Source organism: Parambassis ranga, chromosome 2, assembly GCF_900634625.1.
Source record: "Parambassis ranga chromosome 2, fParRan2.1, whole genome shotgun sequence".
NCBI lineage: Eukaryota > Metazoa > Chordata > Actinopteri > Ambassidae > Parambassis > Parambassis ranga.
Window position 1 is genome coordinate 28,554,131 of NC_041023.1, and position 14,198 is coordinate 28,568,328.

General features: G+C 42.6%; 1 protein-coding gene across 18 annotated transcripts in view; it reads left to right on the forward strand.

The window, feature by feature from the left end:
- Positions 1–14,198, forward strand: part of LOC114445680 (pleckstrin homology domain-containing family A member 5-like) — a 210,827-nt gene that overhangs the window by 115,685 nt on the left and 80,944 nt on the right. The window contains exons 4-5 of one of the 18 annotated variants that reach the window (XR_003671706.1): positions 10,481–10,769; positions 10,870–10,944. The exons of 15 other annotated variants lie outside the window; for them this stretch is intronic. The gene's annotated coding sequence lies outside the window, so the exon portion shown is untranslated. Of the gene's footprint in view, positions 1–10,480; positions 10,770–10,869; positions 10,945–14,198 lie in introns of those variants that run through there. 2 more of the 18 variants (XM_028420831.1, XM_028420869.1) reach the window with 2 other exon arrangements.

Sequence of the window (14,198 nt, forward strand, 5' to 3'; positions counted from 1 at the left end):
TTCAACAGTGGCCTTTATTTTCTTAATGCACGGTATGTGCTCCATCCACCGTAGTAGTCTTTAAGTGCATGGCACTCTTTCAAAGGCTCATTACAACCTTTAAAGCCTTTTACCCCTCCGTTGAAAAAATGGAGGCCAAAAAAAGAAGAAGAGATCACTTGTCCCAAATGTCAAGAGTATTTTTCAATGTATGCTTCTTCTGCACTCTTCTTCTTCTTCTTCTTCTTCGCCTACTTTCATCCTTCTAGCGGATCACAAGCTTGGCATGGTCTGCTTGTTGATGGAGCAAATTATGTTATGTTACGTGGAATGGGGGTTCTTAAAACAAAGAAGAAAAGACATTGCAGTGAGAAGTAGAGATAGAGGAGAAGTGTTGTTCTGCTTGACTCCCCATGCATTTATTTAAATTTAGCAACTCAACAGGAACAGATGGCAGCCCGAGCCAAAATCCTCTCAGAGAAGTATAGTCTTCTCTCTAGACAGAATTCAGACCTTTTTTTATATGTAGTTCACCTCAACTTCTCCAAGAAGCAGAGTTCTTTCTCACTTGAAAACATAGAGACGTTATAAAATTAAAAATGACAATAGTTGCTTTTAGACTTCTGTAGACTTTTGAACTTTGAATAAGGTACCTCAAGGTTGCAGGGATGCTATACCTGGATGTAGGGGACCGTTCCTGAGAGGTGAAGTGAAGAGAATAACACTGATGATCTGGTTACCATGGCACCTGTCAGTGGGGTGGATATATGAGGCAGCAAGTGAACATTTTGTCCTCAGAGATGATGCACAGTAGAAGGATTTGAGAGACGCTAACAAGGGCCAGATTGTATTAATGCTAAAAGCTGTCTCATAGATAGCTAGGTGCACGTGTTTCTCTTACCCTGGCAAACCCCACCAGAGGAAATGTGATACTTTGGGCAATGTTCTTCTTGAAAAAAAATTGGGTCCTGACATTCATGTGGACGTTACACTTTGACATGACATGTAGCACCTAGCTTAGCATTGCTGCAGACTACATTCGCCCCTTTCACAGAAACAGTGGGAGTGGTTTGAGAAAATACAACAACAAGTTGAAGTGCGTGCACTTGGCCTTTCAAATTCCACAGATCTCTAGCCTATACAGCTTATGTGGGATGTGATGGATCTAATCGAATCCATGGAGGCCCCACTTCCAAGAATCTGCTGCTTAATGTAAGGGCGTCAGCACACACTTTTAGACTTTTTTAGAGAATCTTTTTAATGCAAATTCTTATTTAGGAAGCACAAAATAAGAATAAAATATTAAATGTCGGATGATTTTTATTTATATATATATATATATATATATATATATATATATATACACACACACTCACTGCTGGGTTTTGGGGATCTGAGAATATTTTTTTTTTGTTCCACCTAGCCCTGGAGGGCTGCATGCTGCAAGGAGCTCTTTCAATGACAATTGTCTCCCAGTAGACTTTCTGCGTCTTAAGAAAGCAGGTCCCAAACTGGAGTCTGGTGCAGGTTGGCCCATTTATGCCGCTTAGAGCATGTTACAGTAGCAGAATGTGATGATATAACCATTCCCAGATGGGACTGCTTTGATCACAGCCAAAGTTTTTTTTTCCCCTCTTCCGAGTGTTACACTGAGCTGAGGGGAAGAGCCTTTGAAACGGTATTAGACACTACAGCACTCCCTCTAAATTGACTTAAAAGAGAGTTAATGTTGAACCTTCGTTTGTTCCACTGCGGTCTCTGTGATCTGGCAAATTTCTTGTAGAGGCTTTACCTATCTTACTTGTTTGTAAGGTTTCAGCTGGGAGCAAACAGTATACATGTTTAATGAGTCATACATTCTTTGAATTTTAAAAGCTTTACACCCACGGCATCTGTTCTGAAAGTGGCAAGAAAAAATAAAAAATATATATACGCATGAAGTGGCAGCAGTATGTAGTGGGAAAGATTCACACAACTTTAACAACACTTTAACAACTGAAGACACGCATAATCAGGAAAAAATAGTATCAAAGCGTGTCACGCACAAGGCCTGGCATCTACTTTCCCACTTCAAACATGCACAGCTGAACATCACATGACATGGAAATCTTCACACCTGGGCTGAAATTTAAATCCCATAATCCTCTTTGTATGTAAATGAGATTTAACAGTGATTACAATGAAGGACAGGAGAACTTTAACTCCAGACTGCATGTAGATTGCTAGAAAACCCTCTGGGCTTGATCGATATCAGACCATCTAACAGTTACCAGCTCATACATTACAAGAATATTAAACATTGGCCAGGCTTTAGGATCCATTGCATTGTGATACCTCTGGTGCCGTCACAAGATTATATTTTTAATTTATCCACTTCTTTGCACGTGTGTGATGACGCAAAGGCTCATTCCTGATTTTAGGATTTTGAAAAGATGTTTTGAGTCCCTCTAACAGGCTTCGCCAATTGCCACGCTTGCATTGGCATGGTCCGCCTTAACCCCTGGTTAATCCAAGTACATTTTTTTAAACCTCTAAAGATAACAGTATATGTGTTACTTACTGGGAAACGCGATCTGTTTGGTCGATGGGTTGGGTCAATTTCTGACCAGAAATAATAATGTTCCAATCAGACTTCGCTGTATTTTATCTGAATAGATAGTTCTCTAAATAAGCATGCTATCACAATGAGTGAAGCTACACTAAGATTGAAATCAAACAGGTGATGGTAAAGGTAGCATCCAAACACTTTCTTAACAAGGCTTCCGGTCCAAGATCTTATAGGATCTGCTGCTAATGTCTTGGTGCAGATACCACAGCACACCTTTAGAGGTCTAACTGAGTCTGTGCTTTGATGGCTCAGGGCTGTTTTGGCAAAAAAAAAAAAAGTGGGGGGAGCCACAAAATAATAATGGGCTTAATGTTATGGCTCATCAGTGTATTGTCTGGATGTTGTGACATTTTAGCTTTAACAGCTCACATCAACACGACCCATATATTTTACATATAATTTTTACATATAATTTCATTCAAAAAAGGGCCTAGAAGTTTATGAATCAATATTTTTTTCCCGGTGGAGGGATATTTAGTCACCTCCTATTGGCTGTGGCTTCCATTTGAAAGTGACGGTAAGCCCCTTTTCACATAACTCATACAATTTCTCACTGTGTGTATGATGGAGAATGAATCAACAGATTATATGAATGTGGATGTGTGGCGCGAGTGAGGGGCTCGTGAATAGAAGTAGTTGGACTGTGCTGCTAATAACACTCCAATTGGCCTTTGGTATAATTTAGACACTAAATTATATTAGAGTGCTATCATGCTAAGCTAAACTAAGAGTAAGTCAATCAGAATGGTAACGCTAGAGCTAGCATCCAGATACAGCTTAATGAACGTAGCATACATTTGCAGTGGCTAGCTGCTTGTCTACTGACAGTTCCACCTGGGATGTTTTGTCCAGTTTTCTTCTAGTCATATTGGAACCTCATAGAGTCAGGTTGCACTTTGAGGTTGCACCAAGAAGTTTGGAGGTAGGAATAGATGGTGTTTTTTGACGTACTTTTGTTGTTCCATTTACAATCAATGTTTCATTGAGGTTTAGGCAACCAAACTAGGGATGTCCCGATCAGGTTTTTTTGCCTTTGAGTCCGAGTCGTTTGATTTTGAGTATCTGCCGATACCGAGTCCCGAACCGATACTTTCAAGATTCTCTATAAAGGCGGTAAATAGGATTTCAGACACGCAGCAGCTCATCGAGACCTCGCACCAAAAGCAACTGTCATACCTAGGCCTGTCATGATAACAGATTTTGCTGGGTGATTAATTGCCAAGAGAAATTATTGCGATAATCGATAATATTGTCGTTTTGAGACCATGTTGAACTAATATAATGATAACGACATATAATGCAAGTACACCCTTTCAAAGATCAATAAACTTTAATTTCTAAAGAACATTTAACACTTAAAGGCCCTCAATCATCAACATTATTATTATTATTGTTGTTATTATTAATGATATTAATATTAATGTTAATATTATTATTATGAGTAGTGGTAGGCCTATTACCATGGCTTATCTGAGCATAGTCGATGGAGTTAAGTCAAACCAACTAGCACGTCATGAGCAACAGAGCCAAACAACACGCACTCTCTGGGAGTGGGCTCACCTGTGCGCACATGTGCTTGTGTGCGCACGCATTTGCGTTTGCATGTGTGTATGCGCATCAGGCCGCTGCAGACAGCTGCAGTGAATTTTACAAATGCCACCATGTAGACAGAAACACATAGAAACTGATAGCAGAGATGGCACAAGAGGACTGGGCAAGAGAACTAGAATGGGTGGCGCTGCAGCGAGTGCCGCCAGTGAGAAGGCAGAGAACTTCACTCGTACAACGCGGACTCTCTCTGAGAGCAGGTTCTATACATGAGCATGTTTAGTGTTGTGGTGAATTGTGGCAAAGTGTTGAAACGGTGTTGTGCAGCTTCACAGCTCTCTGTGTTGCTGTAACGTCCAAGCCCTGCAGCGCTGTGACGCAGACAGCGAGCTGACCGTGGTCTGCTCAGAACATCCCGTAAACGGCACACAATGAGTTAAAAAATAAGAACTACCTGTTGATTTGACACATTTTAAGACAGAAGCCACGGGCCATATAAAGTCCGACGGCCTTTATACGCTACGACGCACCGGAGTGCCGCCTTTTGTCATCCAGTCTCTTTGGCAGAGGGAGAGAGAGAGAAAGAGAGGAAAACAAACCAAATGTCATTTATCGCGGCCGAAAAACTTATCGTGCAATGAATTGATTTATTGTTTATCGCGACAGGCCTAGTCATACCCCTACGCTACAGGACACAGAGCCACCCTGCACAGAAGGCGTTAACTTAAGAGCCCTAATAAATATATATCCGAGTCCTGATCGGAAGGTAACATCCGATTCCGATCGAGTCTAAAATAACGTAATCGGGCCCGATTTCCGATCACGTGATCGGATCGGGACATCCCTAAACAAAACTACATTCTCCTTGGTCCTTTTCAGGTAATGAGGATGGTTGTTGCAGTCAAATGTGATTTGTTAGCTGACATTGCTCATATGTATATGAGACTATTGTCCAGATATTGACAATAGTCTCATATACATATGAGCAATGTCACCCTTAAGGGATACCCTGTGTGTATGTGTGTTGAGTTATGCAATACAGATTAAAACAGCCAGGTATCACAGCTCTAATGTATTTAAATAAAATCACATATTCTCCAGGCTAAGGGCAGCCACGTGTGGTATTTTTTCCCCTTAGGATGCCACTTCAGATTGACACATCTGCCTGAATGAGCAGTGGTAGTGCAGGCAGAGCAGGGAGAGGAGAGACAGTCAGTGAGGGGAGGGCTGTTTAGCTGCACTCGCACAAAACAGCGCTGCTGCCTTCACCCGGAGCAAAGCCCATAGAATAGGCAGCCATCCTCCTCTTCCTCCTCTTCCCACTCTGCCTGCCTTCCTTAAACTCCTGGTACTGTTCCTCCGGTGAGTCATGAAACTGTGGACTTTATGGCTGTGTATGTATGTGTGTGTTGTGGCTGTGAATGTGTGCCTGTGTTTTTTCTTCTCTGGTATATGCAGACACTGTGAAATCTGCCGTGCAGTGTGGCATATGCTGCAAGGATCTTTATTGGCAAGTGGAGATGATGTGATGCGAGATTCACACGTGCTTGTTGCCAAGGCTTTTATTTCAAAATGAGAAAAACACACACAGAGCGAGCTGTTGAGGGTTGCCGTTTTCAGCTGTGCAAGTTCCTAACAGCACCTAATGTCATTGCTGCTGCTGCTGCTGCTGCTGCTGCTGGACCAACTGTCACCAGCTCCTGCAGAATATATTCGATATCAGTACTGTAAATAAGTGTGTTCTCTCACTGTGATGGATTTTAGGCAACACAAGGATGTTTATTTACAAAAAAAGTCAATGTGATATATGCAGTTATTCATCTATTAGATGTTGATGAAGATTCTCAGTCATCCAGGTCATCATACGTAGAGAAGATTGAAGCAAGGCGTCTGGACTTGTAGAGTTTTCTTGAAGACGTTTCGCTGCTCATCCAAGCAGCTTCATCAGTTCTAACTGTTTGGTGGGGAAACATGGTTTATATGTGGTTACAGACCTATGTGGGTGGGTCTGGGAAAAACTTAAAAAGCTTAAAAACAATAGCACTAAATGTTTCCATACTTACCTGTGATATTCTGGCTGACTGGGCCAGGTGTGTCTAACGACTGGCTAACGACTATGAAACTGCCGGAGGGGGACTGGTTGACAGCCCTTTGTTCTTACTGTGAGTATGTGCAAACTTCCTGGGAATGGATGGAATCACTGCATTGTATGTGGTAGAAAGATGATGTCTGAGGCCACCACCTCTGTTAAGGGAAGGTTTTTCCAGCTTAACATAGATGGCTTCCTTGACTCCTCTTTCATACCACCTTTCCTCTCTGTCTAAAATGTGAACATTGTTGTCCTCAAAGGATTGTCTTTCGTCTTTGAGGTGGAGGTGAACAGCTGAGTCTTGTCCTGAGGAGGTGGCTCTCCTGTGCTGAGCCATTCTTCTGTGGAGTGGTTGTTTAGTTTCTCCAATGTACAGATCAGAGCATTCCTCACTGCACTGGACTGCATATATCACATTGCTGTGTTTCTTCCTGGGAATCTTATCCTTCGGGTGAACCTCTGTCTCAGTGTTGTCATAGGTTTGAAATGGACCGGGATGTCATGGTTGTTGAAGATCCTGCGGAGTTTCTCTGATACTCCTGACACATATGGAATGGAGATGTTCTTTCTCCGCCGGTTGTTGTCCGTCTTCTTGTTGTTGGGGGGTCTTGTTTTTGTGGCTTTGATGAGTGCCCACTTCGGGGGCCCACGTAGGTCTATAACCACATATAAACCATGTTTCCCCACCAAACAGTTAGAACTGATGAAGCTGCTTGGATGAGCAGCGAAACGTCTTCAAGAAAACTCTACAAGTCCAGACGCCTTGCTTCATCTATTAGATGTTGTAAATCTAAAAAATTTATCAAATGGTCTAAAAATGGTCAAAAACAGATCACAGATTTTTGTAATAAATCATAAAGTACCATATTTTTCTCTATTTTCTTCTACTCATCATTTGAGGCACACACACACACACATATATGTCATAGGGAAAACAACATTTTTATATCTAGAAAATTATAATGATGTGTTTTTTTATGAATTGTATTGATTAATATATTCATATTTATTTTGCATAGAAAATACAGATTTATGGTGCCGATATCCACTTTTTTCTGTAGTAAAGTGAACACATTTAAAGGGTTCATTTAAATTGTAGTGTTTTATGGCATGCCGTGTTAGCTCATAGTTTTTAGGCTGCTGTCAAAGCCAATATCACTGTCCTATTGAAGGGAAATTAATTATTTTCATCTATATAGAATGAAAAATACAAAATGTGATATGTAAGGTTAGGGTTATATATATTATACACTCAACAAAAATATAAACGCAACACTTTTGTTTTTGCTCCCATGTTTCATGAGATGGACTTGAAGATCTAAACTTCATTCCAGATACACAATATTACCATTCCTCTCAAACATTGTTCACAAATCTGTCTAAATGTGTGATAGTGAGCACTTCTGCTTTGCTGAGATAATCCATCCCACCTCACAGGTGTGCCACATCAAGATGCTGATCTGACATCATGATTAGTGCACAGGTGTACCTCAAACTGCCCACAATAAAAGGCCACCCTGAAATGTGCAGTTTTGTCTCACAGCAAAATGCCACAGATGCCACAAGCATTGAGGGAGCGTGCAATTGGCATGCTGACAGCAGGAATGTCAACCAGATCTGTTGCTCGTGCATTGAATGTTCATTTCTCCACCATAAGCCGTCTCCAAAGGCGTTTCAGAGAATATGGCAGTACATCCAACCGGCCTCACAACCGCAGACCACGAGTAACCACACCAGCCCAGGACCTCCACATCCAGCAGGTTCACCTCCGAGATTGTCTGAGACCAGCCACTCAGACAGCTGCTGAAACAATTGGTTTGCATAACCAAACAATTTCTGCACAAACTGTCAGAAACCGTCTCAGGGAAGCTCAACTGCATGCTCGTCGTCCTCATCGGGGTCTTAACCTGACTCCAGATCGTCGCCGTAACAGACTTGAGTGGGCAAATGCTCACATTCGATGGCGTCTAGCACGTTGGAGAGGTGTTCTCTTCACGGATGAATCTCGGTTTACATTGTTCAGGGCAGATGGCAGACAGCGTGTGTGGCGTCGTATGGGTGAGCGCTTTGCTGATGTCAATGTTGTGGATCGAGTGGCCCATGGTGGTGGTGGGGTCATGGTATGGGCAGGCATCTGTTATGGACGAAGAACACAGGTGCATTTTATTGATGGCATTTTGAATGCACAGAGATACCGTGATGAGATCCTGAGGCCCATTGTTGTGCCATACATCCATGAACATCACCTCATGTTTCAGCAAGATAATGCACGGCCCCATGTTGCAAGGATCTGTACACAATTCTTGGAAGCTGAAAATGTCCCAGTTCTTGCATGGCCAGCATACTCACCGGACATGTCACCCATTGAACATGTTTGGGATGTGCTTGACCGGCGTATACGACAGCGTGCACCAGTTCCCACTAATATCCAGCAACTTCGCACAGCCATTGAAGAGGAGTGGACCAACATTCCACAGGCCACAATAGACAATCTGATAAACTCTATGCGAAGAAGATGTGTTGCACTGCATGAGGCAAATGGTGGTCACACCAGATACTGACTGGTTCTGAGTCCCCAGACCGCCAATAAAGCAGAAACAAAATGCACATTTCAGGGTGGCCTTTTATTGTGGGCAGTTTAAGGTACACCTGTGCACTAATCATGATGTCAGATCAGCATCTTGATGTGGCACACCTGTGAGGTGGGATGGATTATCTCAGCAAAGCAGAAGTGCTCACTATCACACATTTAGACAGATTTGTGAACAATGTTTGAGAGGAATGGTAATATTGTGTATCTGGAATGAAGTTTAGATCTTCAAGTCCATCTCATGAAACATGGGAGCAAAAACAAAAGTGTTGCGTTTATATTTTTGTTCAGTGTATGTAGACAATGCAGTGTGATTCAGACACACTAAGCTATAGCTGTATGCACTGATAGTGATAGCAAGCAGAACATTTAATGTCCTGGTAAAGTCTATATGTCATAAATAAGACAGGTGTATAAAACACATTTAGTTACGTTCAGCTTCAGTCTTGCTTAGATACCCGCACCCGAAACCTCATTCCCCACACTTTTATAAAGCTTGCTACACCCCTGGTGGAAAAGCTTTAGGTGCAGTCCCCTCCAAAACAATTTTTGACGGGTGTGTGTTCTTCCCTTGGTGTGTCAAATTAACAATAATTCGCACTGAATGTCCACTCATACACACATACAGATTTTGCCGCTATTTTGCTGCTAATCATCGGCAAAAGCAGCAGTTCAGGTGAACATGTATGAAGCTAAGAGATATTTGGGAAAACAGGCAAAGCCATGAAATACCAGTAGCAGTAGCAGCATCTCCAAAAGTCTCCAAAACCTTTGTGTGTGTGACCATGATGTGCGCTGAGAGCCCTGTGAAGAGTGTTACACACATTCCTGCTTCAGAACATCCCCTGTCCATTCTCACCAACCACTCCACTTATACCTGTGCTCTGCTCCATGCACACATGAACAAAAATTCATATAATTCATTTTTATGAAATTAAAAACAAATTTTTCTGTGGGCCGCCATTGTCCCGCGGGCCGCACATTGAGAACCTATGTTCTACCTCTTCAAGGGAATCTGGAGGCGTTCCTAGGCCAGCCGAGAGACATACAGGAGAAAGTCAATCCAGCTAGAGTAGGATTGAATCCAGATAGCCTTTAAGCTGACCTATTTTCAAATCACTCGTGTCCGCACTCAATCTGGCTTAATCTGGCTTGTTTGTTGTCCCCCAAACTGCTAGGGGTCGCATCATAAAAAACAGGCCCCATTCAGGCCGGAGTATGTGAGGATGTGCGCATGCGTCACGCTGTTTGTTTTGGACGTTCAAGATGGCTGGAACCTCGATAGAAAGAGATACGCAGCCTGTTTTTGGTAGTGTTTTTGTGAAGAAACATCTGCAACCTTGGAAGAGAACACACCCAGCGAATGTTTTTGACGAGAAGGCACCGCAGCAGAGTAATGTTTGCTTGCCTCGCCATTGCATCCGCAATAAACGACAGAGTGCAGAGGACGCTATGGGCACAGAAACGCAGCGGAGACTGGTGGGATCACATTGTGCTTGCATCGTTTACCGACGTGGACTGGATTGCAAACTTCCGATGAGGAAACACACCTTTAACTTTATTTGTAAACAGTTACAGTCACGGTTGTTTCGGACAAACACACGGCTAAGATCAGCCGTATCTGTCTCAAAGCGCGTGGCAGTAACGTTATGGTACCTTTCTACAGGTTGTGACTACAGGACTCTCTCACATTTGTTCGCCGTCGGCAAGTCATCCATATGTACATTTGTACATGAAGTATGTAATGCGTACACCTTCTGAGAGACCGCTACATCAAGTTACCACGAGGAGACTCGATGGTAGTAGTGGGACAGATGGTGGTTCCCCCAGTGTGGTGGCGCCATTGATGGTACCCACATTCCGGTCATAGCTCCAAAGGAAAACCACACAGACTGCTTCAACAGGAAAGGATGGCACTCTGTCATTCTCTAAGCCGTCGTGGACCCATTCTACTGGTGGGTATTGAGTTCTTTGTTGTTTACAGTTATCTGGCCACATAGTAAAAACTTAAGCACTATCTGACATAACATATTGTGTTTTTATGTTTTCCCACAGCTTTGTGAATATCAATGTGGGATGGCCTGGAAGTGTAAATGTATGGGGAAAAACGTGCTCTGAATGCAATAAAAGGTCAAACTAATTTTTTTATTGTGCCACTTTTTTTACAAACATGCAAATTAAATGTAGTGCAAAAAACCTGTCACAAGTTTGTTAGGTTTCTCTCTCCCTCCTGCTCCATCTGGCCCTGTGAGGCTCCCTGGTGCTGCTGTCCAGTGGATGGGGCAGATCTCTGCCAGCATTGGTTGTCTGCCTGCAGATGACTGTGTTGGACATTCTGCTGGTGCTGGTGGGCATAGTAGCCGTGGGACTGTTGTTGGTGAACAGGGAAAGCATGGGACTGCTGCAGCTGGGGTTTTGGAGCAAGCGCACGTAGAATTTGCTGCAGCAAGGTCATCTTGTGCACATGCTGCTGTGCTTGAAGCTCGAGGTGGAGCTTCTTGTCCTCCTCGCATGCACTAGCAAACATATTGGCAGTACTGTGTGTATATAACATATATACGTATACAAAAATTAAAGTGCACCCACCATGCTACAATGCTTTCCTTTTCCTTGGTGGTGAGGGTCCACTGGAGGTAGACGGGACGATAATGGAGGAGCACGGTGTCAAGGACCGTGAGTGGACATTAGCAAAGTCAACCTCGCTGCTTTGTGGGGATAGCGGCTCTGGTAAACTTGCACCCTGGAAGCTCATGTCCATGTTATCCAAGTTATCTGTAAGCAACAATACCGTTTTATAGGTACCGTATACAACGCGTACCTATAAAAACAAGAACAGTTTGAGTTTAAAGTTTCAAAACATACTGAGTGCTGTTTTCATGCCCGTTGATGTCCTCCTCGCTGTCCCCGTCGGACAATAGAGTCTCTCCATCTCCGACCGATACGGCACTATCCAGCATAACTTTAGACTGGGAGCTGGGGTGGTCCCGCAGGATCGCGTCCATTTCCTCGAAGAAGGGACAAGTTGTGCGATTCCTGCCGCTCTTTAAGTTGTGGTTCCGGAACTGCTTGTATTTAGCCTAGGTTTTTTATTTTTCCGCGGCACTGGCTAGCCGCCTTTCGGAAGCCATGTCCAGCCAGTGCTGTGGCGAGCTCCTCAAAAACATTCTGATTTCGGTAGACTCCCCCCAGCTTGTTCTGTGTCTCCCAGTCTCCAAACAGAGAGATCAGACATCTCATGTCCTCAGCAGTCCAGCATGAAGACGACTCCTTTCCAGCCATGATGGAAAAAAAAAACCTGTTCAACGGATGTTTACGCCTGGCTTATGTACGAAACCGGACACTGTTCCTGTGAACCCGGAAGTGCAATGTCACTACCCCAAGCTCTAGCCGGATTCGATAGCCACATTTGCGTTCAGACCTAAGCCACATTTGAGCCAAGAGCCTCAGAGAGGTGGATCTAGCCGGATTGAAATCAAACTGGATACAGCCGGATTCACACTCAGAAAAATCTGGATAAATATCCCCAGTGTGAATGTGGTAGTCTCTCCACCGTGTCCTGGGTCTCCCCCCTGGTGGGACATGCCCGGAACACCTCTCCAGGGAGGCATCCAGGGACTAAAAGCAATTTAATAACCCCCTATGGAAAATTGTCACTTCCTTCCATGTCTGCTAGATATCTATGGTGTATGGTGATACCTAGGGTCTGTGGTGAAACCATGGAAATGTTGTTGACTGCTCATGTTCATGTTTTTTTTCAGACTATATGATTAAATATCCAGCCTCTTGGCCTAATAATTAATTAATTCTCAGATGAACCTACTAACCACTTAATGCATCATAAATGTGGATAGCTATGTACCATTATACTGGCAAGGTTTAAGTACATGTGGTAATGACAATCTAGCTGCTAAGTGCTAATGTTGAAACCAGCACACCTTCTCTGTAATGTACCATTAATAGCAGGCCTAGAAGCCTCCGTGATCACTATTTGACAGCCAGTCACTGGCCTTGTTATGAACACTATATGAGACTGTGGGTGTTAAAGTGTGGCTAACTGTACTGGATTATGATGATGATGATGATGATGATATGGAGAAGTGTATATGAAGTGAAAAATTATTTCTATTCTATAATTCTTACTTCACCTTACTGATAGCACTGATTGCACTCAACTCCAGGGATCTTCATCACAATCCTATCAGCCATCTGTCGCAGTTTCCAATGGCAACATAGGAGTCAATACAGGAGTATGATGAGGATATGAACGATGTGCTTTGTGTGGCACCAGTCCTCAGGTTTTTTTTTGCTGTTATGTAACTCAAGGTTATTTGTGAGAAGCACTAAAGAGAGCTCAACATGTGCACTTGTGCGTCCACTGGCTAGTAGTGTTTGTTCAGAGGGAATTTAAACACGAACGGCAGCAAAGATTGTTTGTCATTTTCTTAGCCCCACTTTGTGTATTATCTATTTCAGGAAACAATAAAATGTGTCAGGTTAACTTTTTTTTTATGTTACAAGGCAAAAATGCTATTTTGCAACAAGTAGAGAAGCATTACAAATGTGATATTATTATTATTATTATTATTATTATTATTATTATTATTATTATTATATGAGGAGTCTGGGGGATCTTTGTAGAAGAAATGTACATGCATTTGGTGCAACTTCCCCAAAATGCATCATTGCAACACAATGAAATCTAAGTCTTTAATACTTAAAAGGCTCAAACATTTAACTGGACTCAGAACATCTGAGTTATTATTATTCAGCAATTCAGTTGTGAGTTGATAAAATTCATCAAAACGAGTAAGTACAACTTTTTTCCAAGATTGAGTAATGTTAAATTATTTCCTTTGTTGAGATGTAATGTTGGGTTTTACAGTGTTGTTCTCAAACAGCACTTTTTATCTAATTCAATGCCACTCTTTGGCTTCTTATCAGTATTCATACTCCATACAGCTCAGACATAGCCCCCAAGGTGAACACGTCTCTCAACTAAACAGATTAAGATTCTTCCTCTAGTAATAATGTAAGAGACTAACTGCCTTCTGTATGAAGAAAAAAGGCGATTGTTGTGCTGCTGGGCGTCGGTGTGAGAAACGAGCTTTGGCTTGCAGTTGGTTGAATGTTTTACCGTGTTTGACTAGGCGGCTTTGCGCGAGCGTTTATTTATTAATAATACATTTTGTTATGTTCTCAGATGAATTTGGTGCTCTTATTTGGAAAGCAGTAAGACCATGTGTTCATTGGATAAATGCAGAAAATAGTCATTTTCTCGGACGCTAAGCATCTCTGGAGGTAAATGGATGATGATTGGTGGAACTGTCTAAACTGCTGAACCCCTTTTGATTGGCAGGGATTTGGAAACAAACAGTAGAATTCAG